Source organism: Gossypium arboreum, chromosome 10, assembly GCF_025698485.1.
Source record: "Gossypium arboreum isolate Shixiya-1 chromosome 10, ASM2569848v2, whole genome shotgun sequence".
NCBI classification, from domain to species: Eukaryota; Viridiplantae; Streptophyta; class Magnoliopsida; order Malvales; family Malvaceae; genus Gossypium; species Gossypium arboreum.
The window spans coordinates 67,436,101-67,447,212 of record NC_069079.1 but is presented as its reverse complement, the minus strand read 5'-3'; the positions used below and the strand labels follow the sequence as shown (position 1 = coordinate 67,447,212).

General features: G+C 35.7%; 1 non-coding gene across 1 annotated transcript; it reads left to right on the top strand.

Moving 5' to 3' along the window:
• Positions 1-2,550: 2,550 nt before the first annotated feature.
• Positions 2,551-2,657, top strand: LOC128283217 (small nucleolar RNA R71). The gene has a single exon (XR_008273559.1). It is a non-coding gene; the product is annotated as a small nucleolar RNA R71 (small nucleolar RNA).
• The last annotated feature ends 8,455 nt before the right edge of the window (positions 2,658-11,112 follow it).

The following is an 11,112-nucleotide window of genomic DNA, read 5'->3' as shown; positions in this document are numbered from 1 at the left end:
CTCTAGTCAAAACTACCACCTCCCTATTCTTCTTCTTCTATTTTTTTCTTCTTCAAACTATTCATCATACCTACTATTCATCAACACTTTTGTCGAATCCATAAAAGCCAAATCTCGTGATCACCGCTTGCCGATTTCTTCAAAGCCGTGTTCTCCTATGTTCTTTTGCTTTTATTAATTTACAAATTATCTTTTCTTAATCCTGGATTCTGACCGCAATTCTACTTCAAGGTTGTAGCCCGCATTATCATCTCCTTCATCACACAAAAGTCGAAAACCATAGAATTGGGGGCTTATAGCGAAACTTCGAACTCCGGAGTCGAGTTTTTACCATCGCTTGAAAGATAAATCTGCACTGATTGTGTGGAGATCAAAAGGAGTAAGGGTAAGTGTTCATCATCTCGGATCTGGTTATATTTTACAAAGTTAGGAAAAGCCAAGTCCCTAAAATATAGAGAGGTCATTAATTGGGCATGTGGCTCTAAAGGTTGTTAATCGACGTTTTCATCAATGATTAGTGTCTTCTTAAGTGTTGGATTAAAGGCGTGGTTCATTGGAGCAATCAGATTCGAGCTAGCTATCGATTTTGGCAAAAGGTAAGGTTTCAAGGCTTTTTAGGGATATGGTTCGATCATAGATAAGTAAGTTTTGGGGTTTAGTGATTATGGTTTGTAAATAAGAACTATGCTAATCAATTGTAGGACATCGGAAGTGATCTCAAGAGCGATCGTCATGAATCGGTGTGTCTAGAACACCCTTCTTTAGTTCAATTCAAGAAAAGTCAAATGCCAAATTCGACCTTTCATGGTCATATGGGTATGCGAATGCTCTCAAGTCATAGAATAATTGTTAGATCTGGCACCGCAAGGTGGTAAGCACGTTCAGCGTGACGTTTTAGCGTATTTCGGAAAAAGGGGCTCGACGGCCAAAACTAGGCCCAATGGGCTTACGGACCAATATGGGTAAGAGATGGGCAAATTAGCTCATTAGGTAGATGGTGGAATCAAATTGCATAAAACCGATAAAATTACTGAATTAGCTTGTGCAAGAGCGTAGATCACTAAATTACCCTAAAGAGCAAAATTACCAAATTACCCCTAAAGAGCAAAATTACCGATATACCCCTAGGGTTTTAAATTGGTGAATCGCTTGATTGATTACTACTGTATTTTGCATGATATGCATTTATTAATATCTGCTGCATGGGATTGGGGTATTAATGGAGGAAGTACTAAAAGTGGTTCATCCACGATCGGAGGCTTTGCCTCAATCGATCGAATTTGAGCTGCTTTTGTCGCAACTATGGTGTGTAATGGGTGGGTTGAGATATTCCCCACATGGTGTGTAGGGTTGGTACAGGCGGTGTAGCGGTTGGTGGGTTGAGTAGTCTCCCGCATGGGCTTGCATTCATTATTACCGTTGATACTCATATTCTTCGAACGGGCCTATGGGCCACATTGTTATGTAAAAGGGCTAAGGCCTTGTTATCAGATTCGAAAAGGGCTTGACCATCTTGTATCTTATTATCTGAATAGGGCTTAGGCCCAATGGGCTCGAGCTGAATTGGGCTTTGGATGGGTTTCAGATACACCGAGTTTTCCAAACTCACCCCTTCCTCTTCCCTCCTTGCAGTGAGCCCTAGTTGGTGGACTTGGAGTCAAGGGATTCAGAGTGGCCATGAAGATGGATTGCCAATTTTAAATAAGTTTAGCATTTAATTTGGATTATTTTATTTTTATTATGTTTAAAGTTGTAATAAGGCCGCTCTTTTTAATTATTTTTATTTTGGGGATTATTAAACTGTTAGCACTAGGGTTCGCTTTATAAAAACTACTTGATTTTTAAAAGATCACGATGACGCATAAAGTTTCCGCAAAGTAAATGTTTTTCCAAGGAAATAAATATTTTAAACAAACGTTTTCAACTTAAACATTTTCTTAAGACGGACATAATCAAATGATTTTCTCAAAATTATACGAGATGTTAGAGTGTGGGAATGGTGGTGTGCATGTCTAGGATTGGATCCGGGAAGAGCTTGGTACTTAAGCAGTCCGACGGACTCACCTCCTCTTTTTCCTGGTTTCCTACCCGGTGCATGCTTCTATTCACTTTAACCTACCTTTAAAAGTGTCTTTTACAACACCAACTCAGCTTTTCCAAACTAAGTAATAGAATGTTTTGAACGCATCAATGTGGCGCATCAGATCCGGTCATAACGTCCAGGCCGGGTTTGGGGTGTTACAGACTTAGTGGCTGAGGTGCAAAATTATTAGCACCATTAGTGGTAAACTGCTTTAACATAGAGGAAATAGATAATACCTAAGCTGATAACGAAGTGAAAGCATCAACTTCATGAACTCTAGTACAGGTCTTCCTGAAGCTGTTTGATTTGTTGGCCATTGATAGTTTTTACTCACGATCCTCTCGATGATCTCATAAGCCTCATTATAAGACTTAGACAAAATTGCACCATTTGCAGAAGCATCTACTGTAAATCTTGTAGGTGTATTGAGACCATTTTAGAATGTCTCCAACTGGATACAATGAGGAATCCCATGATAAGAACACTTACAAAGTAACTCCTTGAATCTCTCCCAAGCCTCATACAAAGACTCATCAACCAAGTGTTGGAAAGTTGTGATCTCGTTCCTCAACTTAGCATTTTTGCTAGACGGGAAATACTTAACCAAAAGTCTCTCTGCTAATTCTAGCCATGTAGATATAGAAATTGGTGGCAATGAATTGAGCCATGCTCGTGCTCAATCGCGCAATGAGTACGGAAACAACTTCAACCTCAGTACGTCTTCAGTCACACTGGCCATCTTGAATGAGTCACTCACCTCCATAAATAATCGAAGGTGGAGATGTGGATCTTCTGTGGAAATACCACTAAATTGGCCCACCATTTGTAGCATTTGAAACATCACTGGTTTCAATTCGAATTAGGTTGCCTCAATATCTGGCCTTCTAATTCCTGGATTTAACTCATTGAAAAGCGGCACAGCATATTGTCTGATGCATTGATCCCTATCATCGACAATAAGGATAGGATTTTGTACATGTTCAGCTTCATTACCTTGGTCTTTATTTTGATTTCCATGGTCCATCTCGTTCTATCTCTGAGCTATTCGTTCACGTCTTCTTTGTCTAAAAGTTCCCTCAATTTCAGGGTCTACTGGGAGTGAATCGATAATTCGATCTATGCTCATATACACCTGGAAAGAAAATTACAAAATTAAAAATAATAAGTTAGGACTGTTAGAAATAACCAAATTGAAAGTAAATAATTTCACAAAAAATGACTATGGCAACAGTTGACAATCCCCGGCAACGGCGTCAAAAACTTGTAACGCTCGGGTTTGTGCAAGTGTATTGTAACATCTCGAAATAGGGCCTAAACGGAACAGTGGTTGCGAAACCACAAATTTGAGGTAGAAAATTTATTTTATTATTATTTTGAGGTTCATGATATGATTGCATGATTGTGTGAAAATTTCGTGATGAAATTCTATGCATAAAGTGCTTAAGTTGAGATTAGGGACTAAATCAAATAATTTGCAAAACTTACATTCTAGAAGTTTTTAGTATGAAATTGCTTTGGAATATTAATGCGGACGTCTTAAATAGCAATTTTACCAATTGCTAAGTCTATGGACAAAAATTGGACATGGATGGAATTTTTGGAAAGTTTAGTAGTAAGGGCATTTTGGTCATTTAGTTATTAAAATGAATTAAAAACAAAATTAAAGGTCAATTTTTGTCCATCTTCTTCATTAGGACGAAATTTCAAGGGTTCTCCATAGCTAGGGTTTGTTTCAAGCTTTCAAACTCCATAGTAAGTGATTCCAAGCCCCGTTTTTAATGATCTTTACGTTTTTGGAGTCCCAATAACTTTATTAAGCTTATTCTAGCAATAATTCAACCTAGGATTCATATTTGGAAAAATACCCATAGGTGAAATTTGTGTATTTTGGTGTTTTATGATAGAATATGAAGTTTTAAATTATGTTAGAAAACTTGTGCTACTCGGTTTTAAGTGAAAACGAGTAAAAGTGCTTAATCGGTAAAAATACGTAATAGTCATAAGTAAATGTTAGAGTGTGAATTTGATGTTTTCATAGAAGGGAAAAATGATCAGCATGTCATAAAACATAAGAAAATACGATGAAGTTTAATTTACGAGCCTTGGGGCAAAAGTACAAATATGTGAAAGTTTAGGGGCAAAAATGTAATTTTGCCAAAGTTTGGGTCAAGGACTGTTTTAATAAATGTGAGTATTAAATAAGCTAATTTTTTTTTTATTATAGATCAAGAAGAACAAAATCCGGAGTTAGACCGGGGAAAGAAAAAGATAGTGGACTAAATCGATATAGTTGATCGTATTTTGTTTTGAGGTAAGTTTGCGGTAAATAAATGCAATATTCTATTATTTTATGTTAATTTTGTTAATTTCCATCATGTGTATATTTATTTTATGAAATTATTCAAAGAAGACTTAAGCATGAATTGACGGAGAAGAAATTTCAGAAAGTCCCGGTTGAACCTTAGGAATGTGTAGGATACAAATGTCATGACATTAGGGTTTAAGGATACCGTGTAAGACCATGCCAAGGCATGGCAATTGGTAAGGTTTATAAGGCAAGGAAATCATGTAAGACCATGTCAAGACATGGCATTGATAAGTTACTATAAGGCAAAGGTCCCATGTAAGACCATGCCAAGGCATGGCATTGGTGAGTTCATAAGGCAAGGCTACCATGTAAGACCATGTCAAGACATGGAAATGGTAAGTTTCAAAAGGATACCACGTAAGACCATGACAAGTCATGGCAATGGTAAGGTACCCGTGTATCCTTAGTATTCCAAGTGGTTCAACGGGAAAATTTAAAGAGAATATCAAGGTAAGGTAAGGTAAGACGAGTTATACTAAAAAAGTAAGACAAGTTCATGCTAGAAGAGTAAAGGTAAGTACATAATGTTCATGTATGCTTGATAAGGAAAAAGGTAAGTAAAATGTATTAATAAATTTGATTAAGTAAGTGAGTAAGTGAAGAAGTTTTAAATATGTCTATGACAATTAATGAAGTTGCATTAAGTAGTATCATGCCAAGTAGTAAGATAATTCTTATGAATTTTGTTATTTATTTGCATGCAAACTTACTAAGCTTAATTCTTACCCCCTTTATTTTCCTTCTTTTTATAGTTTTGTCAAGCTAACTCGGGATCGTAAAATCGCCGAGGTCCCGCACACTATCACAAGGATTATTTTGGTATAGTTAGACGTTTCATTTTGAGTATGGCATGTATAGCATCGTAGCCATTTTGTGTGTATGATCTTATGATATGGCTAATAAATGGTATGTAAATGCTTGATAATGATTAGCTGTTGGAATGGCTAATCAAAGACATGTTTGGTGTTATGTATGCCTAAATGCTAGTTATTCCATGGAAATCATGAAAAAGGTGAAATTAGCACAAAACAAAATCAGACAGTAGCAGTGATGTGAATTTGAAAAATCACTAAAAATAGTAGAAATAGAATTAAATGATGAATAAGTTATGAAATCAAAGATTATTATGTCTATTTTCAAATGGAAGAAACAAAATAGGTAACTGAGATATATTTTATGAGATATTTAAAATTTTTTGTGAAATAGGGCCAGGGCGATTTCTGGATCCCCTGTTCTGACTTTGTAAATTCACCTAAAATTGTACAAAGATAATTAGAAGTTATTATTTACATGTACAGATTCCTTATTAAGTCTAGTTTTATGATAAATAAACTTCATAGTAATTGGAACTCTGTATAGGGAGATATTTGATTCGTAATACACAGAGGTCATAGCAGTCAAACCCTGAAACAGGGGAGACTTTAACTAATAAACTGTACCAGTTGGCCCAACCAAAAATTCTAGAAAAAAAAATTAGTTGATAGATGAATGAGTCTAGTTTCAGGGAAAATTTATGGAATTGGATTTTGAGTTTCGTAACTCGAGATATGAATTTTTAAGTGACTGTGACGCAGATTGCCAGCTTCTCTAGAAGTTTTAAAAATAAATTGTTTGAGTTGTTTAAGTAATGAATTAAGTCCGTTAACACCTCGTGTTTGACTCCGGTGACGGTCTCGGGTACGGGGCGTTACATGTACATAGTCATTATCAAGTAATAAGTAAGTATCGAATTATTGTCTCCACAGGGATTGTATTTGTGCTAAGTCACTTAATTTGTAAAAGTGTATTAACAATTTGATAAATAAAAACAATATAATTGAGAACCGATGAAAAATTAAATATATGAAACTAAATGTAATGATCCCTAATTCAATTATCCTAAGTATGCAAACTATACGAATCAGATAGATTTTACTAGAATTAACACAATAAGCAACAATTATAACATAAATAATCTAGGACAATTACTTTAATTAACTCAAATTATTATCAACATGCTTATCAATATTCGGAACAACATTCCATAGCAACTCGACCTTTCATGAGTTTGGAAACCATGTTAGGTCCTTTCGGAATCCTTTCCTTAGTAAATACGCATTTTACTGATCCTTATTTACTAAGGGTTTCTTAGTATTCGTGCGAGGTAACAGGGACGTGTTAGGTTTGAAATAGTTTAATCACACAAATCTAAAAACTATGCAGATAACTGAGCCTGGTTAGGGATGTTATGCAACCTGTAATTTAATCGGGTTAGGATCTAAATTGAGCATGCACATTTCAATTATGTGTCCATTAGCCATCATTTGGTTAGGATCGCTCAGCTAATTTAGGTTCATTTCAATAACGTATGAACGAAATACAGACTTGATTTTAATTGAAAACATGATCGATTGAGGCACAAATATTATAAGCATGAATGAAGTAATTATTATTAAATCAAAGCAATCATCCTAGCTTAAATAAAATTAAGCTATCATTGTTGTAAACAAGAACAAAGAACACATAGAAAACATTCCTGAATTAAATTAAAGTAAGAAAGATTAAACCCAATTCAGAGTGGCTGTCACCCAAGACTCTGAATAATGAGGGCTCCTTTGTTCATTCACTTTGCTCCTTTGCTCATGGCTATCTGAGGTGGCCGACCAGGGGTTCTATAAGAGGCTAATTTGCTCCAAATATTTATGAAAAGATCATAGGTGTGAGGGCTAAGAAAGCTAAGAGATTTGAGAGAGGAGAGAATGATGAATGAGTGAGGGATGAGGGATGATTGAAAAAGTGACAAAGTGGCTCTTATTTATAGGTGAGGCATGGGAGCTAATTTGCTAAAAATAGGAGTGTCCATCTTTCATAACTCCTTCCAAGGGTGGCCGACCATGAATTGAGAGAATGTTGCTAATTTTACTTGATTCTTGGTCAATTTGAGTGCCACAACAACTAAGGACTAAGACTCGGTCACCAGTAAATCTTCGGACAAATCTTTGATTTCTTCAACTCTTCAAGGACCTTGTGTAATTAAACCAAAAGATGGTTTATGAACCTCCATATTCAGCCAAATGTTTGGTTGACTTGGCCCTCCATTTGAACGGTTTTGTAATCAAATTAAAGCTCTCGGACTTGTCCAAAAATAAATCAGTAAGTTAGAGGACCAACGAATTAAATTTTGCCAACTTAATTAAATTAATTAAAACACGATTATTAATGAAATGTTTTAAAATGAATTATTAAATATAATTTTATATTTTATTATTTAATTTAATCATGCATGACCCACTTTATGTCATAAAAATATAATATGCTCAATTTAATATAAAATAAGCCATTTTATGCATGAAAACTATATAATAAAGCATAAAATCACATTTTAATAATTTCTATGTCCTGCTTTTTATTTTTTCACATATTTCATTAATTTATTAAATAATTACTTGGTTTTAATAGAAAATTTATGTAAAAGGTGATAATTTATATAGGAAAAATCCTATATATTTTTCAATTTACAAACATCTATATGCATTCTATCATCACATTATCACCTATTTCATGCCACATAACTTACTATTTCAACATCCCATAATCAAGCCATACATAAGACATTATATACATCACATAAATAACTTATCTAACACATTATTTAGGCCAACTCAAATGACCAATACATACCAACATTTCTAACCAAAAATAAGCCAAATCTCATGGCTAAAATCGTAACACAAAACATATCATCAACTGACTAGCCTATACATGTCATATACCATAAATACAAAGCTTCAAAATTACCAACAAGTAGTCGATACTATGATGATGGTTCCCGATGATCCCCAATGTCCGAGCTAGCTTCGATAATCTACAAAACATGGAAAGAACACACGAACTAAGCTTTAAAAGCTTATTAAGCCATATACAAATAAAGTTATCATATAAACATATACATATCTATTCAAATATGCTAAACATAGCTAAACACATTCAAGTTCAAAAACCTTTCTCATTATACACATGTTCAATATCATAATTAGAATCGCTAAGTAGGTAAGTGATGAATTTGCACATATAGATACACAGACATTTCATATTGAATACTCATTCAATTTCACATATAATCACATCAATTACTTCGTTTTTCAATACTCGTGTAAATTTCATACATACTTGAGTCACTTAGCTCATCATACAATGCCATATCCCAAATATGGCCTGACATGTTAACACATATTGATGCCACTGTCCCAGACAGGGTCTTACATGAAATCAATTAAGATGCCAATATCCTAGACATGGTCTTACACGTAATCTCAATACAATGCCAATTTCCCAGACATGGTCTTACATGTAATCACATCTCGATAACCTAATGTCATGACATTCATATCCTATACTATTCCTAGGGTTCGTACGAGACTTTCAGATGTCGTAACTTCGTCAATTTATGCTCATACTTGCTCGTTTGACATTCATAGCAATTCAATGATAATAAAACGTATATAATTCAATTCAAATACATTTATTTGCATATGAACTTACCCAATAGTTGGAATAGACGAATTGGATCGATTACCTGTAACACCCTGAATTTGGGCCCAGAAGTTTTGGGCCTTGAGCATGGGAGTGGTTGAAGGCAGCTTATAATATTTTGTTGTGCATGTAAATTTCGTTAATGATGGCTTTTTTTTAGTGGTTAAGTGTACTGAGAAGTGTTGGACAAGTCCTGGGTTCAAATCTGGACTCTAGCAAAAATTTTGGTTTCAGGTGAATCAAACCCTGGGTGTTGTAGGTAGGCCTTAAGAATATTGTTAGGAAAATTGTGCCACAAAAATCCTTGTGGTCTAGTGGCAAAGTAGCGCCACATAAGAGGCAGGAAGGTGGCGTCATAGAGTTGGCAAGGAGGTCCAGGGTTCGAAACTCATGGAAATCAAAGAGCATTTATTTTGCTAACAAGGTGTTGAATTTAAACTCTAATGATGAAGGGATCCCACATCGGGAAGCTAACATAAGAGTATATGGAGAGCTGGCTTTAAATAGAGAGAACCATGAAGAGAGTAGGCATACCCTTCTTGGCTGATCCCTTTCGCTTTGTAATGTGCTCATTTGGGTTAGGCATCAGCTAAGAGTGTTTAGAGCGCGGATTAACTGCAGTCTCCTAACATGTGTGTATTTCTCATTACTCTAGCAGTAGGACAGCTCTTTCGGGCCGCGATGGGCTGAAATGGGCCATGTGGTCCTAATGGGTCCATAGGCCCAAGTGGATAAGTTGTAGAATTACTAAAATACCCCGGTAGGGTAGGACTACCGATTTACCCCTAGAGGGTAAAATGACTATTTTGCCCCTCGTGCGTAAATGACTAACTTGTGTGATGATTAGGTTAGTTGACATGGATTTATGTTGGTTATCGTCAATTCGTAAGTCTAATGTGTTAGTGATCGATTGTAGGATTATCCGTGAGAGATATCGCCATCAATCGTCATCAACAAGGTGTGTAAACGACACCCTCCCTTAGACTGAATCGGTAAAAGCCGAAATACCAAAACGTTGGTATTTTGTGAACTCGCTAGCGTGCGAGCGCTCATGAGACAGTTGTTAATGAATATGGTGCATTTGGATGATTAGAGTGTAAAGTGTGCATTTTCATGCACAACGGTATTTTTGGGCTTAATGGGCCGAAAACGGGCCAATGGGCCAATGGGCCCACTTTGGTAAAAAGACGAGGTAAGTACTTCTGATTACTTGGTAAACGTTAGAATGAGCATGAAACCTTAGCAATAGGTAATAATTACTAAAATACCCTTATGCATTTAAAATTATGATTTTACCCCTAGGGTTATTTTTTTCTGAAAAGCATGATGTTCTGTTTCTGTATACGTATGCAATGACATATTATTTCATTGCATGGGACATGGGTTTATATTGATGGAGGAAGCGTTACGCGACCTCATTGCAATCTGGTGGCCTCGCCACATATATCTGTTCTAGTGACTTCGTCACAATATCTGTATCTGGTGACTTCGTCACAATATCTGAAAGCCTCGCTGTAATTTCTATGGTGTGTAGCGGTTGGGTGGGTCGAGTAGTCTCCTCACATGGTGTAAGGCTAGTACGGAGGTGTTATGGATGGCTCTGGGTTGGGATTTCTGCATTCATGATATATTTGTTATGTATCTGCTATAGGCCTATGGGTTTCATTCTGATTTTGTACTGGGCCAAGGCCCAGATAAGTCTGACTTTGAGGTTTGATCTGTTTTGGGCTATGGTTGGGTTATGTTACACACTGAGTTTTCGTAAACTCACCCCGTTTATTAACCTTTCAGGTAATTTCCAGCCTTAGACGAATTGGAGCTGCAAGGGGCTCGGAGGAAGCCACACACACTGTTTATCTTATAGTTTTGATTATTACTTATAAATGTTTTATGTGGGTTGTAGTAAAGCCGTTGTAATTTTCTGGATTTCAAATTTGAAATTTTACTTATTGTTCTTATAATTGCTAGGATTAGAACACGGTTTTCCAAAGCAACTACTGTTGTTCAAAACATCATGTATCCGCAATTTTTTTTAAATTCTGCAACTGCCAAGATTTTTACAAAGTTGTTAAGAATGTAATTTAGCCGAGGTTTTCTAACAAGGTTTAAAAAGGGTATAAGTTTTTAATTATTAAGAAGGGTTTTTAAT